Below are 11,303 nucleotides of genomic sequence, written 5' to 3' on the forward strand. Positions count from 1 at the left end.
AATTCTTATCCCACATTTCGATTCTCCCTCAGGAATACATATACATATAATTATGTAGGGTGAAACAGTGTATATAATCATAGGTAACGGTATACTACAGTGCGTATCAAAAAAAAGTAATCCAACTTTGGAGGGCTAGTGTTACGTAATCGTCAGCTATGAAGAGCACAATGTTGGTTGTAAGGAAATAAGAACGCTTCCTCTTTCCATCCGTACCTAATCATGTTGACAAAATGATTTATGATCATGCATGACTGAGCACACGAAATTCATGACAAATTGCACTTTTTCCAATAAATGTCTCACTGAATGGATGAGATCTGGCAATGAAAGTGGCCAAATAAATAAACCAGCCTGTAAGAATGCAGGTTTGTGTTTAGGGTTTGTGTTTAGGGTTCTTTTAACATTTCATGGTCCATAACATTTAACATGGCCACCTGTCCGATAACTTCGGGTCACTCCCACAAAGACCGACCCACACAGTCCATTTTTTCTCTGTTCTATATTTAACACACAGCGACGAACCATGTCTTGAATGTGAAGAGAGAAAGTGGATAATGGGTTAACCTTTGTTGGAGTGACCAAGTTATCAACAATGTGGTCATGATGAATGTTTTGGATTATAAAAAGGTTAGAAGAAGTCCTAAATGCAGTCGTGCAGGCTGACCTGTTAATTTGACCACTTTCATTGACAGATGTTATCCATTCAGTGAGACATTCATTGTTCCTTCACACTCAAACTCGGAAAACTTGGAAATTTGTCATTATTGTCTTTAAAGATAATGTGCTCAGTCATGCATGACATTTATCAACATAATTAGGTATCAGTGGAAAGAGGAAGAGTTCCCCTTTCCTCACAGTCAACATTGTGCTCTCCATAGCTGACAATAATGAAATAGTAGCCCTCCAAAGTTGGATTACCCTTTTTATACACACTGTAATACACGTAGTACTGCAAATGTATGATATAAGGTTACAGTTCGTTATTCCGAAGGTTCGTTATTCCGAAGGTTCTTTAGTCCGAAGGTTCGTTATTCCGAAGATTCACTGTTCCGAAGGTTCGTTAATCCGAAAATGTGATAAGGTTTGTTATTCCGAAGGTTCATTAATCCGAAAATGAAATATGGTTCGTTATTCCGAAGGTTCGTTAATCCAAAAATGACACAAAGCTCGTTATTTCGAAGGTTCGTTACCGGGACCCTATTTTATTTCGGATCAACGAACCTTCGGAACAACGAACCCTATTTCATTTTCGGACTAACGAACCTTCGGAATAACGAACCCTGTTTCATTTTCGGATAAACGAGCCTTCGGAAAAGCGAATTCTATTTCATTTTTGGATTAACGAACCTTCGGAATAACGATCCTTCGGAATAACGCCACAAATGTTCGGATTAACGAACCCTTTTTCATTTTCGGATTAACGAACCTTCGGAATAACGAACAACACCCAAAATAATGTAGCGCCACCCTATTCATGCTCCGCCTGTGAGGACCATCTCCTGTGTTATGTTCTCCCTTGTTTATGTATGATGGCAGTACGCCCTTGTTTATGTATGATGGCAGTACGCAATGCAATGTCGCTATTTTTCGATGATATGTCATCATGGACAATATTGTGACGTAATCCACAATTCATAATAGTTTATATCTTTTACTTGTACTTTTTAACATTCTTTGTAGAAATTTGTTACCTGAAAAGAAAGAAGAATTGTAGAAATAAAACTGAACCAAATAAAACTAAATTTTACTATCCCCGAGAAATGTCATAGCAAAAATGTCAATGTATTCATTACTCAGGTAGATTTGTTTAGTTTATTGTAATCGAATTTTGTTAAAATCATTTTAACGTGCGATGCAGGTCTACTGTTCACGTGCAAATTTGAAACACTTTGATGTTTTTTTTTTTTTTGTTTTTTTTTTTAGCAACAATTTGGATGAGGCTAAGTGCAACAACGCATTGCCATATAAGAAATAATAAGAGATCCGCCACCAATAAAAAAATATATTAAACCCCCTTGCCGGCTGTGTCCATTGCAACGTAACTCCCTTACGAACTCCAACATTTTGTTAAAAATTGGCGTTTCGCTGTACAGTGTTTGGTTCTTTTGAGTGGTGATAATTTTCGCAGACAAAGACACGCAAAGTGCTGTTTAATTAGATTGTATCCTTACTGAGTCTTTCTATAAGGCACTGACACCTGTCCAGTGCAGAAAAGGTGTACCATTATTGGTGAACTGCGGCTGTCATAATCAATCTGAAGTTATGACTTCTTTCCTTATATTCATCGTAACTGTATTTACAGTAAAAATGTCATTTGACAAATTCACGACTTACGTGTGCTAGGTCAAAGTATATTGCGTGGAGTTTTATTACCATTTCATTTTTCTCCGTCAAGCGTTATACGTAGAGAGGGCCCTGTATAATAATTATGACCGTATCCTTCTCGTTAACATGAAAATTACAACAACAACAACAACAACAACAGCAACAACAACAACAACAACAACAACAACAACAACAACAACAACAACAACAACAACAACAGCAACGACAACCCTCCTCAACCAAACTCATGTCAAGCTGTGCCGACTTTTTTTTTCTTCAGTATGTTGTGTATGTATAGAGAGGATGTGTGGAGACTTTGCCTTGGTATATCTTACAGTGAATTGATCTGGGTGAAAATGGATATCAATTTTTGTGTCTGCTGTAAGCTATAGGACACACCTCGGAATCACATAGGTCAAAATTGAGACGATACCCTCAGATATAGTAAGTATGATTATTTCACAGTTTTGCTTCTCCATCTGGACAATAAAAGGAGTGTTTTATGCTATACACAACATGTGTTTAGAGGAAAAGAGTAAATCGGTCAAAATAATGCTGTAGAATTCCTCTCTGTGTATTCCAGCAAGGAGTTATACATCTGAGGCAGTCGTAAAATGGATGAAATCATGCGAAAAATTAGAGATCAAACACAATCTATAATACCTACTTGTGCAAAAAAAAAGACAATGTAACGCGGATATTGCATTCTCATACACATGTGTAGTCTTTTGTACTGACACATTCATAAGCATTATTTATCTTTGTAACTGTTGTTGTTGTTCCGAATCCATCTTTGTAAAGGTGATATTGGATCGTCTATGTTATTGTCTAGACTCGTTAGACTCGGCCTTTAATCGATAACTATCTTATTTTGTATACATTTAGTCTTCAAAAGCGCATGCTTTATCACTCCTAAGGCCTAATGCTATAATGTAAGTCATGCTACTGGTGTCAAGGGTACTGAGTTCTAATGGTCATCGCATCTTGATAAAAGCCATTCATTGTAAATATGAATTCATAAGGACTATCAAGATAATCCCATTAAAATCAAAGCATGCACGTATGCAACTCTGAATACAGGTGGTCATTTTCAACATTATGGGAAGCCTTAGTTTCATGAAATGTTTTCTCGTGAATGATACTTCATTTCAAATTGTTTTATTAAAAGTAAAACTTCGGCGAGGACGCGATATCTGACGGGTCCCAAAGACAGGAGACGTTTTTTTAAATTCTTCTGTAATTGAAATAAATAAATCTTGTTATTTAACTTTCGTAGACTGATGATTGAGGCATATCGATCTCTCATTAGATGCCTACTTGGATGAGTTATGATGAAATATGATAAAAAATTGCCAATAGCTATTACCGGCTTTTTAGTGCTATATTTTCTCTTGTGCATACTAGTATAACCGACCAGGGGTCTTATTTTGTTGCTCTCAAAAAAGTTGCTATAATTACATTGAAAATTTCTGCTTGGTTTTTTTCTATGGAAAATTCTTGTGTAGTAATATGTGCATTGCCGTTAAAACTTTTATTTCCGTGCACTAAAATTTTTACAATTTCACTTGACTTTGCATTTTTCTTTTGGTTCGAAAAGCTTGGGAGAGAGGTAGCTAGTTTATTCGTATAGTTGAAACAAGGTTGAAAAGTATCTGGTTTTATTTTGAGCACATTATGCGAACAATTCTGCTGTCGAGACAATCTATGCTCCTACAGAGTTCAAATGTTATTATTCACCACGTGCTCAAGAAATCAAATGCTACTTATTTGCTGCTAAATTCAATGCAAATCCCGTTCATTTTTTTTTTTTTGTCGCATAACGTTTTTAAATGCTGAAGAAGAATAATGTGTGCCCGTTTCAAGAATAAAGTTACTATTTTGTTATATGAAGAACTGTTTCCAAAAGAGTCGTGTTTGTGTAGTGTCTATATGGATGCGTGTGTGTGTGTGTGTGTGTGTGTGTGTGTGTGTGCGTGTGTGTGTGTGTGTGTGTGTGTGTGTGTGTGTGTGTGTGTGTGTGTGTGTGTGTGTATGTATGTATGTATGGATGTCCGGAAGTTGGCATAACGCACTGTCACGTTTTTTTTGCCGACAGCATTTCTTTGACTATTCCTCCTCTTCGTGTATAATTTCAATCGTATGGAGTGTTGTTCGTCTGCGCTGTTTACGGCAGGAAGAAAGGCAATATTAATCTATGCTCTCGTAAAAAAAAAAACAGAAAAAAAACGTGTATCATACTTATCAGCTTCTCTAATCTTAGTTTGCAGATTTTTCGAGTCTACGTTTCTCTGAAAATCACTAAATATTTGTTCAAAAAGTGCAGCAGGGAAACTCTGAAATCAAGTGTATCTCTTTTCATGCACTTCAAAACAGTATGAAAAATACCTTACAGACACATACTCACACACACATGCACACAAGCACACACAAATCATGATTATGGTAAATACTTACAAACGGCAATGATAAAAGAGTCACCAATTAGCGTTACCCTTTGCACGTTAGCAGAAGAATAGTCGCTAATCAAAACCTTGTACCTTAAATTAGAACAAAAAGGCATTTGTTGGTGATTAACCCTTTGTGTGCTTTGAATACAAATTGCCTCAGAAAACCCTGTAGCTTTGTACACACTGTCCAAAGTCCCTGCATGGCACAGAAAGGGTTAAAGTCGAAACCATAGACGCTCAAAATTTAAAAATAGGGAAACCCTTTAATTGAAGTCACTAAAGTACCAGTGCTATGAACGACCTCCTTGAGCTACTATTATCACTTCACGGAGTTGAAGGTACGGTTGCTGTGGGATTAAATGATGCACACTGTCATTTCGTGTGGCATATTCTATAGAAGCAGTCATGGCAGGACTGTCGTAAATGTACATGAAGACTTTAAATACCTAGCATGCCTTGGGAATAGGTGACAAACGAACCAAAAAAAAAAAAGTCCTTTTAACAATGTCAAATGGAGCAAACGTTGTGAAAAAAAGGTGTAGCTATGATCATTATGTGTCGCACGCCAGACTTTTGCACTGTTAAACATTTTGAAAATTAAAGCTTTGTAGCTGCCCTGTTACCGCAATTCGCTCCATCTGGAGCAGATATTAAACAACAAATCTTATATGCCTACAATGCTGATACGTCTCTACCATCATTACCATGAAATTTGCCAAATAAAAAAAGTTGATGTGAAGACAAAGAGGGCGCTATTTCTAATCAATTTTGACGTCCATCGTACATCATGCCTTGGCAAGGAAAACACAATATTATGACCCTCCAGTTATGCCGTCTGTCTGATAAATTATGTAAAATATACGCCGCCAAAAATAGCTAGCTGCACTATCACTCGTCAGTAGAAGCAAGGAGGAGGACCTGGCAAACTCGATCTGGATTAAATTCGTCAAGGATTGTGTTTATTTTGGTTTAGACTCGATTCGGAGAAAATTTGAAAATGGCAGATCTAATTGGCAAAGGGTTCTTATCATTTTCAATCACAATTCAGTACTTTATGATTCCGGATGACTGAAAAGTGTATATTTTTTCTCTTGTCCTCCCCACCACACCTCTCTCTTCCCCTCTCTCTATCTCTATCTATCTATCTATCTATCTATCTATCTGTCTGTCTATCTTCCCAATAAAACAATCTAAACGTCATTTCAATGTAAGTTCCTACCTATATATCGCAGAAAACTCCATTCAATTTGGTTCAGTGGTCATGAAGAAATATGGATCTTCGTTTTGCATGTCATGGGTCCATTTTTTCCCAAGTATATACTAGTTAATGCTCTTCGCATCCAAAAAATAAAGACATTTTGCTCACAATTGACAGGGCAGCCGAAACATAAATTAAAACTCTGTGAATAAAATTACATCAATATGTGAGTATACAAATTTGTAAATATATAAATATTTCTGTCATAATCATCCCGATGAAAAAAAAGAGAAAAAAGAGAAAAAAAAAACAACCAAAAGGGGAGAAGAATTCACTCCACAGTCTTCACATGGGTTAATGATTTCCTATCTCCGTTTGATCATTCATTTTCACAAATTAATAATGTTTCAAAACACAAAAATCTGCACCTTTTTCACTTCTTAAGTTAAAACCCTTTCTTACCGCTCCCTTTATATAATGTAGCTGGGTAGGTCGGAGACTATAAGAAGTCCAGATGAGTAGTCGATATCTATTTTTAGCCCGCAGTCTGTTGCTTCTTTAATATTCGACGAAATCGTCTCTGAGCTCTCAGCCTTCATTCCGCCCGCGATTTCGCAGTAAAGTCTCCATCACTTGTCTTTTCGGCCAAAGAGAGACTATGTCACAGATGATACTTCTATAACGAAGTCGCATTTCTTTGGGGGTGTTTTCTACACTATAGGTTTTTTTTTTTTTTTCCGGCTCTTCTTAGCTGATGGGAGAGCCGGTCAAAGTAAAAAAAAATCCTTCCGCCACCTTCTTTCCCTTTAATATAGGAAGACCTTGTTACAGAATGATGGTTCTGTGACGAAGTCGCATTTCTTGGAAGTACTGATCTGCGGGCTTTTCTTTTTCCATCTTATAGGAGGACCGGTCAAAGTCAAAAATCCTTCCGCCGGCGTAGGAGGACTCCAACGTTGAATTGAAGATGCGGTAATTACGATTGTGAACACCTTGTAACTATTTGTATCTCTCCATCTGTCTGTCTGTTCGTATGTTTTCCTGTCTGTTTGTCTTTCAGTCAGCCCGTCTACGTTTTTTGTCTGTCTCTTTCTCTCATTTGATTGTGTCTGAGTTGAATGTGTTCAACAATAAGAGTTTATCATTTTCTGTTCATACATATAAAAGAACATACAACATGGCGCTACATAGCCAAGTTACTGATATCTGTATATACAAGTATATCAACAAGGGATACAATGTCTTTAAATAATCTATTCATGCTGCTTACCAACACACATATTATACACTAATACACGCTTACAACACCAGGATAGTTGACAATATGAAAAAAAAAATCTGCTATAGGGGAACAAAAATCTAAACACGACCAAACTAAACACAATGCAACGAACGAAAAAAAAAAAATGCTGATTGCGTTCATCCATATATCCCTTTAAGCCTTGTTCGCTGAGTTTGGAATGCTGATCATCTTAATCATGCACGGTAAAAAGTTAGGTGAATCTCCAATTGCTTCTGACGCATGCGGGGAATAAAGATTGTCCCGACGGATTTCCACGAACTGTCATAAATGTTTTATACTCACAATAATAATTATTGTGTGTGTGTCTCTCTCTCTCCTCCTAATCTACAAAGATCACGTGCCGAGCACGTAAGAGTATAATAGCACTGACCCCAAACCGCATCTCTCATCGGAGTTCCTCCGCCAATGATCTCCTCCCGAGAGAAGTATGAAGCGATCATAAAAGATGACAATCGTTGGCAGTTATAGATGAGCACTTGCCAACTTTGACCGATCAATTACCAATCCGGCCCGGAAGAATTGGGAAGGACAAGGACCGATGCGAGATTTATAGCGATGTATAAAGGCAGTGCATGATAACCGCAGGGAAGGAATAAGACATGTTCAAACAATTTTATACTTCAGTGAAACTTCTCTTTGTATTCTATTATAAAACAAAAGAGGAGAATATACGGAACGATCGATTTAAAATATTTGTTTTTCATCTGTTGTCAAGATGTGTCCATGATGAATGTGTGACAAAACCAATTTTCTGTACCATGTTTTTGTGCATATTTTGGACAAGTAAAGCTATGAAATGACATGAAAGGAAATGAAATGAAATTCGTGTTCCTGCGTTTTTATAAATTAAACCATGTTAATCAATTGATAGATAAACTAATTATTTCGCGGTACATACACACAAACGGACATACACATCCACTTATGAGCATATAGTGTGTATAATAATGCGAAAATGCACGCTATATATCATATCATAAAAGTATATGAATATATATATATATATATATATATATATATATATATACATATATATGTATATATATATATATATATATATATATATATATATATATATATATATATATATATATATATATATATGTGTGTGTGTGTGTGTGTGTGTGTGTGCGTGTGTGTGTGTGTGTGTGCAATCAAGTAATAAATAGATCACTATCAACTTTGAGTCATCTTTACTTCACAAGATTATAGTTTCAGGTACTCTTTTCGAATATTGTCCTGGAATGAAAACAAAGATCGTAATTATTTCTCTGACAGCTGGGAACTGATGAGCGCTTAATTCATCATACCCTTTCTGACAGGGAAATTGATACAAACATTTTCTAAGAAGTTTGAGAATAATTTCTTAGATTTTCTGTTTCCTTTTTTCCTCTGTAAGAATATTAAGGGCAAGAGGAGTACTTTGTGTCTTGTTACTCCGTAACTCTTTATTGTAATAAGACTAAATAAATAAGACTAAATAAAATAAGACTAAATCTTTATTGTAGTAAGACTAAATAAGACTAATCACTTACTTAGAAAAAAGGAAATGGAAAATTTTTTGTGATTTTAAAAGAAACCTGTCTCGTATACAATTTTGCTGGGGTCATATTTCAATGCAGGAAGAAGCTCTAATACACAGCGGAACAATACAGATATCTTCATGTGCTGGACGGCATGTGACTATTGAAACCATGGAAACCGACCGGCTAAAAAGAAGATCGAAATCGAAATCCCCCAGAATGTAGCGAGAAGAGAAAACAGAGACATTAAACGAGATCTGAAATGTTCAAGGATCAAAGGGTCACGTGACAATACCAACAAACCATCGCATAGCTCAAGGCCTCAGTTCTTACCCGCTTCTTCCGCTCGACGACAAAGAAGGTTTATTTGTTGTTATTGTTTTTCTTTTCTCTCATATTTTTGTGGCCAGAAAAAGTTTAACATCTTATCAATTCCTCCGAAACTTCTCCGTCTCTGTTAAAGTTATACATTTCTTGTTGGTGTACATGAAGAAGCTAGGAAAGGTTTGGAAAATTCTTTAAAGGGGCATTCCATACGATTTCCAAATTTCTCATCATGTAGTACATAAATCGACAGCTCCATGTACAGATTTGTGGAATCTATTGTGATCCTTGAGCAGAGAAACCAATACTCTGAGAAATCTTGAACAAGTTACACTAAACAGTGTTAATGATAGGAGCCTCACATATTTCAGATATGTGGCAATGTAATTCCATTACAATACCGCTTGCTTTTTTAACAATTTCACCTGTGTTGAATCGATGCATGCCTTCTTCTTTTGTTCTGCTTCCTTGAGCCCCAAATCATGCATTCTTATGGTGAGGCTGCCATGTCATCATCCTTGTTCATTGCAATATGTTATAAATTTTGAAAACATTCTTATTCCTCATTCCAATCACTATGAATTCTGAAACTCTGAACCCAGCATGACTAATCTATAGTTGTTCAAATGTGAAAGTCTGAAAATCATCTGGAGGTCTCCTTTAACTATGCATCGCTGACAGACAGTGTTTCTGAGTTGTAAGCTTTATCTTTTCATTTGCGCTCAAAAGACAAAGGAAAGGTAACATATAGGTCATTTCGATGGGACTTTTATAAATAGCGATATCTACTCTAGTGTAAATGTCAAGTTCTTCTGCTTTCTCTTTCAATATTAAAATTAATGCAAACTTCATGTGATACTTCTTCCTTTACTGCTTTTGTCTGTCTTGTGTATTGCCTCGCGGCCTATGCTTGTTGAGATTTCACGTATTGGATCCATGAAGAAATGAAGAAACAAACTGGTAATGCATTTTTGGCCAATGAAAGAATGAGTTCACCCGAGTCGAATAAACTCATTCTTTATTGGCCAAAAATGCATTACCATTTTGTTTTGTTACCATTTCGTAATATATATATATATATATATATATATATATATATATATACACTAAATCAACTTATTTATATATATAACATATGCGATTATTTTCATATAATACCTTACCAAACGGCACGAAAAATAATCTTATATGTTATGAGAATAAAGTAACAGGATGAATATTATTGAACAGGTGACGAAATTCATAACTCTTATTACTTAGGAACCAAAACCACATTTTGCCAATTTCTGCTGACCATACAGAGTTTGTTCGTCCGGTAAATTTGTTCATTTTCTTTCTTCAAAGTATAATATCAAAGCAAGCCCCAGCCAGGGAAAAAAAAGAGAAGGAATATGTACAGGTCTATCCTGTGCGCTTTGGTAGAAATGTTTGGAATAATCTAGATCAAAACCCAGAAAGTTATGCTATCTCGTGTAAACCGTTCCAAACGGCACTTAAAATTAGCATGGATTATTTTGACATGGATTAATCTTGTTTGCGCGCCTATGCGCCTATTTATAGGTGAGCACAATGTATACTTCGATCACCTATTTTTGGACACATTTCATAGAAAAGTTGATACTGATGGCGACTCTTGCTGGAATGGTGTCATGGTAACGACGAGAATCTAGATTCCTGATTGGTTCTCGCTATGGGCGGTTGCCATTCAAGCAAGAGTTGCTATCCTGCCATCTTCAAAGAAATGGGGCCCAGAAATTGCAGTCATGCCAACCGTGATCTACTATAGTGGCAGATGCTCATGTACCGATCCTCACCTGTAGTAAGAGAAGAACTAATATTGTAATTTTAGAAGTGATATTGGTGAGGATTGATGATTGTCATTGATATTGTTGTCTTGTCAGCATTATATTCTCTGTCGTGGTTTGAAGTATTTTCTCTGCAATAGAACTAGTGGTATCATCTGATGTAGCAGTGTGATTTTCAATAGATTCATTGTGATGACGTGAAATTCAATCTACAGTAATACAACATGCTTTATGTAATAATCAAGATGCATCGTAATTATTTATGCTGAGAAAAACGCGCAGTCATCATTCTTTGTAACAGGCACAATGGAGTCGAAATCGATCTCAATGCCGGCAGCGTTGAAACAAGAAATACAAGGGAACTGCTTTCCCGTT

The sequence above is a fragment of the Diadema setosum genome, chromosome 5 (genome assembly GCF_964275005.1).
Source record: "Diadema setosum chromosome 5, eeDiaSeto1, whole genome shotgun sequence".
In the NCBI taxonomy this organism is placed as follows: domain Eukaryota; kingdom Metazoa; phylum Echinodermata; class Echinoidea; order Diadematoida; family Diadematidae; genus Diadema; species Diadema setosum.